Genomic DNA, 15,911 nt, shown 5'->3' on the forward strand with positions numbered 1-15,911 from the left:
GCTTCCAGCACTGTGAAAGGTGAAATTCTATTGGTTAAGCAACCCCCCCCCACCCTCCGCCCTGCCCAATAGAATTTTGTGATAGCGGCCAGCAGACTAAGACAAGGGAAGGGTTATCCCGTCCATTCTATTTGTCCCTCTGTTCCGATGCCACGTCACTGAATGGTTAGAGTTTTATAGCCAGTCTTGAACTCATAAAGGTAATCTGCACTGCCCCTGCCTTCTTCCTCACGGGCTCAGCTCTATCCAGTGCTTTGCTCTTTGTGTTGGAGATCTCCAAGGCCTCAGGCAGACAAAGACAGTCTTATCAGGCAGAATATTCCAAGGACACACAGGGCGTTTTCTGGAGCAGCTAACCTGTGGACAAGCCTTCCTCTGGAATGTGAAGGATTTGAGCAACCCCGGCCTGCCGAGTTAACCCCTTTCCTGCCCACTCCCTTTTGGAGTTTAGGATCGGTTTGTCGAATTCTACAAAAATGCCTTGTGGGGATTCATGTGGTCATTGCATAGATCAATTTGGGGGGGGGGAATGGCTTTTTTTATGATGATGATCTTCATAACAGGCACGGCATATTTCTCTGCTTATAAAAGTCTTCTTACGTATCATTCAAAAATATCCTATGGCTCTTTAAGTAAACGTCGTGTACATCTTTTGTTGGATTTTTCTCTGCTCTTTTATAGATTTGTGTTTTCTGTACCTGCCTCCCTCTTATAAGGAGCTTTGTGAATACCCTGGGTCCATCTAGCTAATTCAGAATAATGTTCCCACCTCAAAATCCTTTAATTAAGGACACTGACAAAATCCCTTTGGCCATAAAAGTTTGTATGCATAGGTTCTGGAGATTAGGACATGGGCATCTTGGGGGCAAGGCGTTTTTCAGCCAACCCCAGACAATCACATTGTGCGTAAATAGGCTATCCCCCCCCCCCCCCCCCTTTTATGTTCAATCCTTATGCTTTTGCTTTTTCTTGCACACTGGATCATCCAAGGCTTCTAAAACCTTGCTGAGTACAAGCAGTGGTAGCAGACCTGGGCTCCTACTTTAATGGCTCTGCCTCTCCGATCTCACCATCATTTTTACGTTTGCTGTGAGCATTTGGAAGATACTCTATCAGGTTGTGAAGGTCCTTTATTGCTGGCTCATGATGAGTTTTGATTCAGGCATAACTGTTGGATTTTATAAAGTGTTATTTCTCTGAAGTGTTGCAGGCCCTTCTAGTGAGAAGCGGAACGTTAACAGTTATCTGTTGCTGCCCAACGATATTCAAACCCAGTAGCTCTGAATGACGATAATTTATTTTCTCCGCTGTGCAATTTGGCCTTGGCTAGCTCCTTTGGTCTGGGGCCACTCATGTCATTTGGCTGCTGTACCGGCAAGAGATGATTCAAGGTGACCTCACTCCCATTTCTGGCCGTGGGCTGGGCCTGTCAGCCAACGGGTCCCAGTTGTTCTCCGTGCGGCCTCTCCAGGAGGGTGGCCCAGCGTTTTTGCATCCCGGTGGCAGCATCCCATGACGGCTGCCCCTGAGGAGCGTCTCTGCTGGGCACGCTTGCTGTCACCCTGTTGGCCTAAGCAGGTCACATGACTAGCGCCGGAGCCAATGTGGGAGGGGCTAGGCCGGCAGGTGCCTCCAGGGGGTGGGCTTCACCGCGGGCGTTGAGACAAAGGTATCGCACACGCCGTGTTCAGCTTTGGGCTGTGACAGAGGCCGGCGTGTCTATACACGTTTGGGTCTAGGAGCTGCTTCATCAGACCCATGTCCCCACGCGCTCTGTCATGACCGCCTGTCCCGTGCCTCATGGCTCTGGAGACACCCAGTAACTTGGCTGCCGGGGGAAGGAAGAATGTTGTAGACCTTCTTAACTCAGGAGTTTGGCTTCACTACAGGAGGAAACCCCGAGACGCTAATTTCCTCTGGACCCAACCCCACCTCCTCTTGCAAGCTTTCCCACTGCCTGTGGTGACTCCTTGCCACCAAGGGCAGAGTTATGGGGACTCCCTTGACCCGGCTCCCTCTCCCCTCCTCCCTGATGCCTATGAAGCCGGTGGGGGGGGGGGGGGGGGCGGTGGAGGGGGTTGCAGTCTCTTTAGAGTTTTCTTTAGAAAAGCTAAGGTGCATAAAATCATCCCCTAATCGCCCAAAGCTTGGCTCTAACCCCCAGCTCTGGCCTTCTGTAATTTTTAGCATGCTCGTTATAGATCAAGGTTATACAGCAGAATGCTTCAGTCCCGAGTGTGGTTGGGTTTATGTGCTGTTTGGGAAGCGCTGGGTACTCCAGTGATGAACAGAACGGAGGACACTTATGAGCAACTGCGGGGTAGTTAACATGACGGATGGAGAAGCATGGGGTGGTGTTTCCGCCTCCGGTCAGGTCACTGAGGAGAAAGGAAGGAGTAATTAAGATGGCTGGGTAATGCTTCTGGAATAGTTAGCCTCGGCAGGCCGGAGGCAAGTCCGCAGGGGCGGGGGGAGGAGGGGCTGGAGAGTCAGGAAAGGGAGTGAGCTGCTTGGGAGGCGGCTCATTAACATGGAAATGAAGGAAGAGTGAGGCACTGACCTTGAACGGGAGGAGGGAGCTGGACAAGGGCCACCACGGAGAAGGTTATGGCACTGAGGGAGTCACTTGCAGTCCCTGTGCTCAAACATCAAGGTGGAACATGAATCTGAGCGTCGCCCTTCTCTAGCCCCTCACGTTGACTGATGACATTTTCTTGATCACCATTCTGCTAATGGAGGAGGGAAAATGAATGTCAGCTCAGTGAGATTCTACCTCAAATTAACCTTTGACTCACGGCCCTGGCTGGAATTGGATTTTTCCCTCCCCAAAGCTTCGAGCTGAGTCGACGCCTCCCAGAGGAGCTACAGGGACACGGTCTTCTGTCCCTGTCCCAGAAGACTGCTTCTTCCACCAGGATGGGACAGAAAGAGCTGGAAGGTGGGATGGCCAGAGATCGGATGGCCCATGACCATCCTCCGCCTGGGCTCCGCTCTGCTCCCGCTGCCTGGACCAAAGTGCAGGTGAGATGGGGCGAGGGGCATTCCCTTCTCCGTGGTGTATCAACTAACTAGCCACTGCCACTGGCCTGGCCAACTAAGTGGCCGCCCTTGGTGAGCCATGCAGCATCTGTATTAGAATCTCCTGGGGGTATGTTGGAAGTCCTTTTCTGGGCCCCATCCTGTACTTTCTGAGCAGAACATTCCTTCAGAGCTTTGGAACCTGCTTTTCTTTTTTCTAAGCTGTGGAAGTGACGCTTTTGCGTACGACCGCCGCTCTGGTGCACGCCTTGTCACTGACCCTTCCCTCTCACTCTGTCCCCTTCGCCTCGCTCAGTCTGGCGCAGGGTCTCGGAGCGGCTTTGCAACACTGCGGGGCATGGCCCGCAAAGTCAGCTCTTCTCCCTGAACAGTGGAACCCGGGGCGGGTGCCTTGTGCCTCCTATCCATCCTCACTGTGAGAATAAGGCTTCTAGCCAACACTTCCTGGCTGCTGGGGAGGTGGGGGTGAGGAGTCTGGCGTTGGGGGGTGCAGTTTAGCCCCATAGACCAGGCCTCAGACCTGCCGGGTGCCTTTACATGAGCTAATCACACGAGGTAATCATGGGAGAGCTCCCAGCAGGGGCCACATCTGTGGTCCCAGCGGCTCCCACTTGCACTGGGACCCTCCCTAGGTCTCCTGGCAAATTGTCTGCCCCACGGGACTGCTCGTTTTTGACAATAGAGGGGTGTTTGCTGATGTATTCATTAGGCTTTTCCAGGGAAACACAACCAATAGAACAACAGAATCTATATATCTAAAGTTATACATAGAGACAGATTCTATCTATCTTTCTATCTATCTATCTATTTATCTATCCATCCGTCTATCATCTATCCATCCGTCCATCTATCATCTGTCTGTCAAGATTTTAAGGAATTCATTCATGTATCGATTGTGGGGGCTGACAAGTCCCAAATCTGTTATAGGGCAAGTGGTATTTTGGAGATCCAGGTTAAAGGGGATGTTGCAGTCTTGAGTCTGAAGGCTGGAAAACAGACTGAATTTCTGTGTTGCATTTTGGAAGCCGAATTCCTTCTCTTGAGATACAGGGCTTTGCTCTAAATGTCTTCAACTGATGAGACGAGGCCCACCCGCCCTATGGAGGGTGAGCTGCTTTACTCAAAGTTTACTGCCGTCAATCTTAATCTCAACCCAAACTGCAACATCTAGACTAGTGTCTGATCTAACAACTGGACACGATAATCTAGCCGAGTTGATGCACAAAATCAATCATCAAAGCTTGTTTGCTTTTGATCTTTGTTCTTTTTTTTTTTTTTTAATCTCCAGTTCCTTCCGATCCCTGGATAGAAAAAAACATGGCTAATCTGGAGGAACGCGTTTAAAATGAAATCCCAGACTGAAATCCGTCTGCTGCCCCAATTCTGGTCAGAGTGGAAGAAAAGAGCCACTGAAGGCTGGTTGTCGTGGCTCCAGAGGGAGCACATGACTGCTGCCGTCTGGCCTTTGCAGAGAGCTGGAGAGTCTCTGTGCCTCATTCTGCTCCAGAGCAAGCAGTTTTCTCTCCTTTGGTGCCAGAAGTGCTGATGAGCACATCTCTCCTCGGTGAGGAAGGGAAAGCTTGGACTGCGGGTTCTTCCGAGGATCTGAAGCTCTTGGTCCTGGTTATCTATTTCCACTTGGTGCTCTGAGAGATTAGCACTTTTCCTGTGAGCGGAGTGCAATTTCTGTGAATTCAATCAAGGTACGTATTTTTTTGCGTGCGAGCTGCACGGAATCGCACTTAGCAATTTGTCACCTCTTCCAATGAAACCCGGTCTCTTGGCGGGAAGGGGATGGGTGGAAACTGCCATTAGGATGGGGGGACGGAAGCTGTGTGTTGCTGCTTCTCTGAAATCGGGCCCTGCGGCCTGAGCTGCAGGTCTGGATATGAAAGAAATCTGACTTTCTAAAAAAAACTTCATTTTTTTTCCTTGCTATGTGATAGCTGTGTATTTAGGGCAAAATTGTCTGGGGTTTTTGCGAAAACGTAAGCATGTGGTTGCCCGCGGTGGCAGATAGGAAACGTGTGTGCCCTTGCCGTCCTGAAGCCTCTGGGGCCGTCTGTGAGACCACCAGCTTCCCACTGATCATGAATCCCTCTTCCGGTCCTGATGTCCCCATTTTGTAGATGAGAAAACTGAGGATAGATGACCAGCCTCAGGGTCCACCTATTTGACATCATGCTTCTTGGTGGTTAACACTGCATTCCAGTTTCATTAAAAACCCGCAGGGCTCCAGAAAAAGGTTTCGTGTCCGTGGCGTGGCTGACTGTGGGCCAGGGTCCCAGCTGGCTGTAGCATAGTTTTGTGATGACTTCCTTCTCCCGGCTCAGCTCTCAGGGCACTGCCTGCCTCTGTCTCTCCGAGGTTGCTGGGTGAATTGTGTCAGGACAAAGAAAGGGCGGGGTTCCCTGGCGCACTCCGGCTCCTGACATTGTTCAGTGAGCAAAATGGGAGACCAAATAAATCACAGGAATCATTTAGTACCGTGTGCCAGGCAGGTCCCTCAAATAGGACCCGCGGCGAATGGCCACGCTTGCTAGGAGGCTATTCCCCCGGAGAAAAGAGCTTTCCAAATATGCTGTTCTTTTCCTTCACTGCAGTACAGAATATTTGGAAAGTATAGATAAAAACTAACCTTGCCCAGAATCACGTCCTCTAAACGATGTCAGCATCTTGAGGTTATTGCCGGAGGTGCTGATGCTGGCTGGTGCCCGCTCGCAGGAGCTAAATGAAGGCGTTTATTCCCCATTTCAGTGGGGAATATATGTCACCGCATAGTGACGTCCCATTGGCAGCTTGAAATCAGTCACGGTGGGAGTATTCACATCACAGTAACTGGCACATAAACTAGGTTTTTTGCTTGCTTTACACGTATCAGTACTCACTTGGATATGGTCTTCCAGGTTTCTTTTCTATGTTCTAAGCAGAGCGTAACTACTTTTTTTTTTTTTAACGTTTATTTATTTTTGAGACAGAGAGAGACAGAGCATGAACAGGGGAGGGCCAGAGAGAGAGGGAGAACCAGAATCCGAAACAGGCTCCAGGCTCCGAGCTGTCAGCACAGAGCCCGACGCGGGGCTCGAACTCAGGAACCTTGAGATCGTGACCTGAGCCGAAGCCGGCCGCCCAACCGACGGAGCCACCCGGGCGCCCACTTTTTAATTTAACGTAACAACGCAAGCATTTCCTCCTGGTATATAAAAAAAAAAACCTTACAGCACCATTTTTTTTTTTTTAAATAGAAGCAGAAGTCTTTATTGAATGGATGCATTATAAATTACTTAATGGTTCCAATTATTGGGCATATATATTGCTTTCGATTATTAGAAGTTGTGCCTCAGCGAGCATATGTATGTATTAAGCGTCAATTTCCAGAGATAGACTTAGTGGGTGAGTAGTGTCTCGTGTTTCCCTGAAGCAGAAAGCTTACTGCTCTGAGTTTCAGTGTCGTCTCTCCCGCTGTCTTGCCCACCAGCTCTTGAGTTCCTTGAAATCAGTGACCTGCGTTTTGCTCCTTATCCTTGGTACCTGGTGCAGTGCTGGGCTTATGGAAAATGCTCACTACATAGTTACGAATCAAAATGATGCCTCATTTATGCCTAAACAAGGTGTTCCAATGTTCTGTGTTGCCTGCATTTTCACCAAATCCTACAGGACGTCGAGAGGATCAATAAAGTCGGCCAAAAGAGGCAACTTCCGCTAGGAGGTGAAAAATGTTCTCTTGTTACTGTGCTTGTTTGCAAAAAGGACGTGTTGTAAGTGGAACGTACGAGAAGATAAAACGGCCTTGGGTGCCCTGGTGAATGCTTGGAGGAACGTGGAGGTCTTAAAACATTGAAGAGAGCGAGCCCGGAGCCACCCCCAGGCCCCTCCAGGATTTCTTCCCTGATTTCTTGGGTATTCACTGAATGCTTCTTTGATACTTTAATATTTCCCCAACAGCTACCGTAGCTTTCAAACAGTCTGTCCCATCCAGGTGGCCGGGAGAGTCACAACCCCAGACACCTGAGCGCTACCGGGTAGACGCCTCCCTCTTAGCCTCTTTCTCCCCTTGCTTACGGTCCATTGGATTTTTTTCTCAAACTTGGCCCTTGACTTGGCTTCCTAGTTTCCGCTCCTCTTGGTCTCCGAGATTTCCCGTACGTGAGCCTCACGGTTCTCTATCACAACAGGGAGGGCCCGACAGATCTGAGTTTGAATCCTGGTCTTGCCATTTACTAGTTGTTTGGCCTCTGTCAAGGGATTTAACTCTTGGGGTCTCCATTTTATGATCCGTAAAATAGTTTCGTGGTGATGAGAAAACCCAACGAGCTCTCAGCGTGTATTAGGCATTCAGTGAAAGGAAGCATTACTGTTTTTCTTGGCCAAGGAATTGGGGTCGTACTCACCTTCTGATATTTTTCCACTTTGGCTACCTTGAGTAGAAACTCCCATCATAGCCCCCTACCCTGGCTTCAAATCCAGACTTCCCTTCCTCCCTCCTGGCTCCCCATCCGGTCTGCTTTTGTATCAGGCAGATCGTACCTTTGGCTTCTAGTGGTTTCATCCATGTGAGTTTGGCTTTGAAGCCAACAACGACTGGGTTAAGAGATCTTCTTAAAGGAAGGCATAATACTCATCTTCTTAAAGGAAGGCATAATACTCTCTTCTTCAAAAAATTTATTAAAAGAATTTTTTTTTTAACATTTATTCATTTTTGAGAGACAGAGAGACAAAGGGGCAGAGAGAGAGGCAGACACAAAATTCGAAGCAGGCCACAGGCTCCGAGCTGTCGGCACAGAGCCCGATGCGGGGCTCGAACCCACAAACTGTGAGGTCACGACCCGAGCCAAAGTCGGACGCTTAACCGACTGAGCCCCCCAGGCGCCCCTCTTCCAATAATTTCTATTAACGATCTGATTTCAGTTTCCTGACCTCTTTGAACTCAGAATGAAGTTCTGGACCCAGCTTCCTGCAAGGACTGAGCACAGTCGGCTGGAACCAGGGGACCCTTTTACCTTCACCAACGCCACATTGCTGCCTTGTCCTGTTTCTTGGTGGAGATTTACATGTTTTTCATGCTGTCCCACTCAGTTTCCTCCGTCACCCGGTGGATTGTTCTTCTTTTACAGATGAAGAGCCTGACGTCCAAGGCAACTAAATGAGTTGTCCAAGGTTGCTCAGGAAGGAGGAGGGCTGGAGTCGAACCCTGTCTTTATGTCTCCACAACTTGTACTCTGTCTACCGTGGGCCTTCTCTGCATCCCAGTTTCATTATTTACCCCACGAAAACAGAAACACTCTGTCGCGTCAGATAGCTGTGAAGAGCCAAGCAGGAGGCATCCGTGTGGCTCTGGACAAAGTTGGTCAGAGCCGTTCAGAGCAGTTCTGACTATCTTGGGTAATCAGTGTCTAGACCCATCTTGTCACCAGGCAGGGCCGGAGGGATGGAGACCAGGTGGGGAGTGACTGCGCGGGGCCATAGAACTAGGGGTGACACACAGGTCAAGTGAGGAAAGCCAGTCGGAGACGGGCCACGGTCTCAGATGCCCCGATGTGCACTACTCAGGGGTGACTGGAGGTAATAAACGACGCCTTCTCTGTATTGACTGCCAACTGGGTTGTCTATAGAGACGCTAAAATGAACTATTTAGTAAATCTAACCCAAATGGACTCCTGCTCACCAATTACCGGCCCCATTAACTTAGCACAAGTTTTCAACCTGTTTTGTACAGCTGATAAAAAAGGGCCTCTGGTGACGGTAGGTGAGGTCTCCAGCAAAGTCTCAGAGTGGTGCTTCATGGAGATTCTTCCTGCAGTAACATCCCGAGTCAATCATGGACTTTCCGAGCTACTGAAGGAGCCCATCAGAAGCCATCTGAATGCGGGTGCGCCCCCTGGTGCGATGTCCAGGCTTCCAGGGTGGCGGGCAGTCTAGCCGCGCTCCTTCCAGAATGGAGGCTAGACCAAGCTTATCTGTCTTGGCGGCACAGGCCAGGGTGAGGTGCCCACCGCAGAAACACTCTGAAAGTGGCAACCCAGCGTCCCCGCCAAGCTCCGCTGCACCCGAGCCGCCCTCGCCTGCCCTTGAACTAACTAATGCGTCCGCCTGGAAAACTGCGTGTCCCCAGTGAAAAATCTGTTAGCCTTTGGGCTCCTCTCCTAAATCTCTTTGTGGTCTGGCTGACTCCTGGGTTCTTGCAAAGGGGTCGAAACGTGTGCAGCCCAAGCCCCTGCTTTCTCGAGACGCGCGTGGTGAAGCGTGGGGGTGGTCTGTGCCGTGGCGAGCGTGTCCCCGCGCCACTGGCTGGGCGGCCGCGCTCCTTCTGTCGAGGGCGGTGGCAACGGCGTTCTGGGTGGGAGTCCGGCGCAAAGAACCACACCCTCCCTGGAGCCTCCTTCCTTCCTCCGCCACTTCGCGGGGTCGCCCCCCAGCCTCCGAGTCTTGTTTCGCGTATTGGGACCACGTGCACGTGCGTGACGCGTTGCGAGCGGAGAGTCCCCCGCGGACTGCTTTCTCCCGCTCAGAGTACGAAATACGAGGGCAGTTTCCCAGGCCTGCGGCGAAACCGAGAAGGGGAGGGGCGCCTGGGCGGTTCCCTCGGTTGCGGCTCAGGTCGTGAGCTCACCGTGGTACGCGGGTTCGAGCCCCGCCTCGGGCTCTGTGCTGACAGCTCGGAGCCTGGAGCCCGCTTCCGATTCTGTGTCTCCCTCTCTTTCTCGCTCTCTGCCCTTCCCCAGCTCGTACTTTGTCTCTCAAAAATAAATAAATGTTAAAAAAAAACCAAAAACCAAAACAGAGAAGGGGAAATGCAGAGGCTTCTGGGCCTGGGAGGCCCAGAGGAGTCAATGAATGTCTGCAGCCCTGCGTGGGTGCGCAGCCTGGAGCGCGCAGAGCGAGCATCTGGGGCGTCCACACCGCCCAGGAATCCGCAGGGCAGCCTCTGCCCTCTGCCTGGTGCCGGCGTAACCCGGCCTCTCGCCGAACTCACCGTGGCCGTGCAGGGGAACATGCTCCTTGCCGGAACGTGAGCCAGGCTATGGTGCCCTGATGTTTCCCCTCCTGTTTCTGGCTTCAAGGGAAGGGCTGGGGGGATCACAGAATGCTGAAGGGACAGGCAAGGACCCCCTCCCACCTGTGTGTCCTTCCCTGCCCGCAGATCGTGGCAAGATCCTGCATGCCGCGACTCCTCCAGGGTGGACGCCAGGCTTCTTCATCTGAGCGTCCTAGTGCCGAGCCCAGGGCAGGCCCTTCTGAAGGCCACGTCTGCCCCCCCGGGCCCTGGCAGCAGGTCGCCCTGGGCTCCCAGTGGAATGAGCCAGAACCTGCTCACTGGGGTCAGCAGGCCCGGGCTCAGTCACCGGGAGCTACCTCTAGGGTTAAGACCTGTGCTGCCCGCTGGTCCTCTCAAACTAGGTCTCTTCCTGTGCACCGATGAGAAAAATCAGGGCTGCAGCCTTCCGGGATGTACTAAAGAGGAAACAAGATGGTGTCTGTCACTGCCCTGTAGGGCGCCTGGGACAGAAACAGGCACCCAGCAAAGGTAAGTGGGCTCCCTCCCTTCTGTCTCCCTCCTTTTGTTTCTAGGTTTTCCATACTCACGAACTGTTCTGTCTCCGGGAGGAGTGAACACAGCACTGGGCTTCGAGAATGAGCGCCGGGATTTTCCTGCAGGATTTGCCTCCTTCCAGCCTCCTCCCTTGGAGCGAAGCCCTCCCGAGAGGCAGCCCAGAGGACTCCTCCAGGACGTGGGGCCTGGCCTCACACTGCGGAGTTGAAGTCTCGCTCTCCAGTGCTTTGCTGGGCGGTCGCACTGCCCCTCTCTCTGTTTCTTCGTCTGTGATACGAGAAGGACCATGGTTCCCGTTTCCTTGGGTTGTCGTGGGGATCAGAGGAGACAGAAGTACCTGTGAAACGCTTGGTGAGACTCCGTAAGGTTGAGCTACTTCTTCATTTGCAAACTAACGTGGGGATCATACTCCCGACCGTGGCCGTGCTGAGAAGACCAGCAGACGGAGTGAAGAGTGTGAACACGCCTTTGGAGTCTGCAGAATATGCTATACATACAGGAGTCGTTGTTACGCCGCCCTCGGAGCCTTTCCGGTGGCCTCTCGTGGACCATGTGCTCTTCCAGCGGAAACGACAGCTCCAACTTTGTGTCCCCACGAACTTCTCTTTCAGCGTCTGTAACTCCGATTGGCCTTTCTGTTCGCACGCCTGACCCCTCACTCGATTGTACTCTCCTTGTGCTAAAGGAACGCATCCGGTTCATTCCCGTACCCCCAGCGCCCAGCCAAGGGTGCGCAATAAATGTCCACAGAACGAGGGGCGCCTGGGTGGCTCAGTCGGTGAAGTGTCCGACTTCGGCTCAGGTCATGATCTCGCGGTTGGTGAGTTCGAGCCCCGCATCAGGCTCTCCGCTGTCAGCACAGAGCCTGCTTCGGATCCTCTGTCTCCCTCTCTCTCTGCCCCTCCCCTCCCCAAAAGTAAAGAAAGATTAACAAAAATATATCCGCAGAACGAATCCAGGACTTCAAAGGGACAGAGGTTGACCAGAAAGCCCTTGCCCCTAGCTCTGCTCCTTTATAATTTACTGATATTTCCCTCTCTTTGGGGAAGAAGGGAAATCTCATTAGATGGTGAACATGTTAGTCTGGATATGGGTACAAACAGCTGTACAACACCCAGCGTTGGCCCGGCTGGGCCGTGAGCAGAGACCCTGATATGACGTGGTGAGTTTTCCTTTCCTGTTTCCTGCTTCGAGGTGGGGGGCTGAAGGGGGGGGGGGTTCTGATTTGTTTGGTTTGCACTGGAAATAATAGAGGTGGTAGGGGGCTGTGGGTTCTGGGTTGGTTGGTTTGCATTTGAAAGTCAGGCTCACTGGAGAGCTGTGGGACTGTCTCTAGAATCTGCCAACCCTAGGAGGGGAGGGGAAGTTCCTCCAGGATCGGCAAGACCCCAAGAGGTCACAGCATCAGAATACAGAAGTTGCTAGAAGCCTGGGGTAGAAGAAATCTTATTTGGAAATGCTTGATGAGTGACATATAGAAACCAAGCGTCTGCAGTCACATGCCATTTCTTGTCTGGCTTTTGGGGCCTGGTGTGGCCAGATCAGGGCAGGCACCGTGGAAAAATGGCAGGGACATTTGAGCATCAGACGTGGTACCTTGGGAACGCTCGCTAGCATCTGGGGATGTGGGGGATGGGTGCGCTGAACTGCATGTCTAGTCTCTAGGTCTTGGTTGTGGGTTATCGGAGAAGAAGAGAAGGAATCTTTCCCTGTGCGCAGAACTCTCAGGGCAAGCCCCTCCCCTGTGGGACAAAAGCGCAAATCCCTCCTCAAGAGGGAGAGGAAGAGAGAGACGTGAGGATGTGCCATGGCAATGGCTTCATCCGAGTCGTGGAGGACAGTGGTGCCTTCCTTCTTTCCCTCCTTCCTTTCCTCCCTCACCCTCGCTTCCTCCCTCCCTCCCTTCCTCTGTCCCTCCCTCCCTCCCTTCCCTCCCTCCCTTCCTTCCCTCCCTCCCTTCCCTCCCTTCCTCCCTCCCTCCCTTCCCTCCCTCCCTCCCTTCCTTCCCTTCCTTCCTCCCCTCCCTCCCTCCTTTCCTCCCTTCCTTCCCTCCCTCCCTCCTTTCCTCCCTTCCTTCCTTCCCTCCCTCCCTCCTTCCCTCCCTTCCTTCCTTCCTTCCCTCCCTCCCTCCTTCCCTTCCTTCCTTCCTTCCTTCCTTCCTTCCTTCCCTCCCTCCCTCACCCCTTCCTCCCTTCCTTCCTTTCCTTCCTTCCTTCCTTCCTTCCTTCCTTCCTTCCTTCCTTCCTCTCACCCCTCCCTCCCTTCCTTCCCTTCCCTCCCTCCTTCCCTTCCTTCCTTTCCTTCCCTCCTTCCTTCCCTCCCTTTCCTTCCTTCCTTCCTTCCTTCCTTCCTTCCTTCCTTCCTTCCTTCTTCCAATATGTGATTGCTTGCTGAGTCAGTGGGTGCTGGGATGCAGGTGTGAACAAGAGGTGCCCCTTGCCTCAAAGGGCTCCCCAGCTAATCCACAACAGAAGCAAATAAATGCACCCGGCAGTCGGGCGGAGGGCAGGGGAGAATGGGTGAATTAGAGGTGGTGGGGCCGTCTCTGAGGCTCTGAGACCCTTCTTCTCCGTTGTTCGGTTGGTCTCCTGGCCTCACTGTGTGTGCCTCTTTGACTCCATCATCCACAGATCTCTGTGGACGCCAAGCTCAGTGCTGAATGGCACGAGAACTGGCTAGTTTGCCGTCAGAGACGAGGTCCGCTCACCAGGGCCCCTTTGTAATCAGCGCTGAAATCTGACCTGCACAGGAGACCCTGTCCTGAGCACGCTTCTCTTCCACGCCCGTGTGTCAAGGTCCATGGCCTCCACTGAGCTTAAACACACACGTGTGTCTCAGCTCCCTGCCCCGTCAGCTGGAGGCCAAGGGAGCCCCTCTAGAGACTGGACACTGCTGAGAGCCACAGGCATGGTGGGACCGTCTCCTGGGGGGGGGGCCTCGGTCCGTTCGCCGGGGTCAGTACCACCCTCTTCAAACCCAACTGCTCACTGACCTGCCTTCCAGCTCCTTTGGGCCACCTCGAAGCCACTGAGGCCAAAATGACAAGCGTAAAGATCGTAGCTACAAGGGGCTAGGTTAATAACAACTCTACTGACTTAATACTACTTGAATAACCCTTTACTATCTACAGGCCATATTTATCGCCGGTATATCCCCTACACCTCACCACAAAAACCCACGAAGTGCGTATTTATTGTTATTTCCCCCTCTGCGAAGTGGACTTTATCAGGATGTTTTGTGGCTTGTCCGCGATCGCAGAGCCAGCGACGGAAGGTGACGTTTTCCTGCCGTCAAGCTCAGTGGTCTGGACACTGCTCCGCTAAGTTACTGTAAATGAATGGCCTACAGGACTTTCCAGAGCAGCTCTGTTTGAGGGTTGTTTATTGGTGGAAAAACAAAACGGCGTTTCAGGACCAGATCTTTTGGGGAAACACTCTTCGCACATAATGAAATGATTTTCTTTACAGTGGGTTCTTTAGAGCCTTTCCCTTGTCCGTCCTCAAGCCGTCCATGCGACCCTGTGGGACCTAAGCTGGCAGGAGGGCCTCCGAGGTGGCGTGGAAGCTGAGAAGAATTGCACAGAAGAGGCCGCGGCACAGAATTGAGCCCCGAAGGGAAACATACCAGCGTCGTTAACACATGAAGGTCAAATCCAGGCTGCTCAGTGTGCATCCAGAGCTCCTGAGTCGCCGGGCCAAGGCGGACCTCCCCCCTGCTTGGCCTCGGCTGCCGACGGTGCCCAAGATGCCGGGAGCCGGCTGTTCTCTCTTACTAAATTAGGCATCTATTGGGGCACCTGGGTGGCTCAGTTGGTTAAGCGTCCGACTTCGGCTCAGGTCATGATCTCACGGTCTGTGAGTTCGAGCCCCGCGTCGGGCTCTGTGCTGACAGCTTGGAGCCTGGAGCCCGTTTCAGATTCTGTGTCTCCCTCTCTCTCTGCCCCTCCCCTGTTCATACTCTGTCTCTCTCTGTCTCAAAAATAAATAAACGTTAAAAAAAAAATTTAAATTAGGCATCTATTTCGTTTGGCCGTCCGCGTTTTGAGAAGCTGTGGGGACAATCCCTGTGGTCCTCTGCTAGACGAGGGAGGCCCAGGGAAGTTGGTGGTGGCCAAGGGTAACAAAAAGAAAAAGGGAGTGACTTTGTGGGAGAATGGCTCTCAAAGCGCTTCTGTTTTTGTTAGGGTCTCGGGGAAGGTCGCGAGGGAAATGAGACAAGATTAAAAGGGAAAGACGGCCTATCTTCTCTGATGGATTCTTGAATAATTTCCAGCAAACTTCGTTCTCCTCACCATTGGTGTTTGGGGGGAGGTGGTGCGGGGCCCATGACGGAGACCTGACCTCTTGGTGAACGTCCGAAATGAGAGTGGGTCCAGTTCGCTGGTCACCACAGTGGAGGCAGGTTGTCCCGTGGCAGCTACAGGGACTCCTCAGCTGGGCAGGGCCTTCCTCTGAGTGGCCAGCTTCTACCTCGTCTGCTCATCCGTCAACCTCCTGGGGTTCAACCTGCCCATCCCTTTTAGTAGCTAATCACCTTTCGCTCTATCAGCATTTTTTTTTTTTTAATTAAAAAAATGCTTTTAATGTTTATTTATTTTTGAAAGAGAGCGTGAGCAGGGGAGGGGCAGAGAGAGAGGGAGACACAGAATCCAAAGCAGGCTCCGGGCTCCCAGCCGTCAGCACAGAGCCCGACGCGGGGCTCGAACTCGCGAACCGCAAGATCATGACCTGAGCGGAAGTTGGAGGCTCAACCAACTGAGCCCCCCAGGCGCCCCGTCAGCAATTCTTTATATTAACATTTCCTGGCTCCGTTTTCTGCTGTCGTGTCTCACCTCTGCATGAATCCTGACTGACACGGGTCATCGCAGTCTTTGAGCTTGTTATCTTTTCCTGGTGGACCCACTCTTGGCATCATAGTGAAACTGCTCTCCTTCTCTCTGAGAGTGCTTGTTTGCTTTAAAGCCGAAAAGTTACTTGGTTTTACAGTCGTGTGGTGGGTCCATCTTTTTTTGGGTTAGTATTTGCTTGAATTTGTTTTCTTTTGGCTTACCCTCCACTTTCTGTATCTTTGTTTTTAAGGTGTGTTTGTTGGTAACTAACATACAGTTGCAATTTGTTCATTCTGGTCCTTGGGATGTTGGCCTTTCTGGGGTCCTGTCAGGAAGTTGGGTGTTCCGAGGGCCTTTGTCTTTGAGAGCCTTGAAATCTCTGAGCTTTCAGGTCAATCACCAAAAGGTGCCAAGAGCGAGAACCATCTCTCCTGGCTTCCTTTCTCTTCAGGCTTTTAGATCCTGAAATCCTTGCTTCCTTAGTGGGCTTCC

At 52.4% G+C, this 15,911-nt stretch overlaps 1 long non-coding RNA gene across 2 annotated transcripts; it reads left to right on the forward strand.

Annotated features, from left to right (window-relative positions):
- Window positions 1-928: 928 nt before the first annotated feature.
- Window positions 929-14,369, forward strand: LOC131484369 (uncharacterized). 2 transcript variants are annotated; one of them, XR_009248193.1, is made up of 4 exons: window positions 929-3,021; window positions 4,328-4,742; window positions 10,181-11,753; window positions 13,222-14,369. It is a non-coding gene; the product is annotated as an uncharacterized LOC131484369 (long non-coding RNA). The 2 variants fall into 2 exon arrangements; XR_009248194.1 differs by having other exon boundaries at window positions 14,059-14,369.
- Window positions 14,370-15,911: the final 1,542 nt, after the last annotated feature.

The sequence above is a fragment of the Neofelis nebulosa genome, chromosome 9 (assembly GCF_028018385.1).
Source record: "Neofelis nebulosa isolate mNeoNeb1 chromosome 9, mNeoNeb1.pri, whole genome shotgun sequence".
NCBI classification, from domain to species: domain Eukaryota; kingdom Metazoa; phylum Chordata; class Mammalia; order Carnivora; family Felidae; genus Neofelis; species Neofelis nebulosa.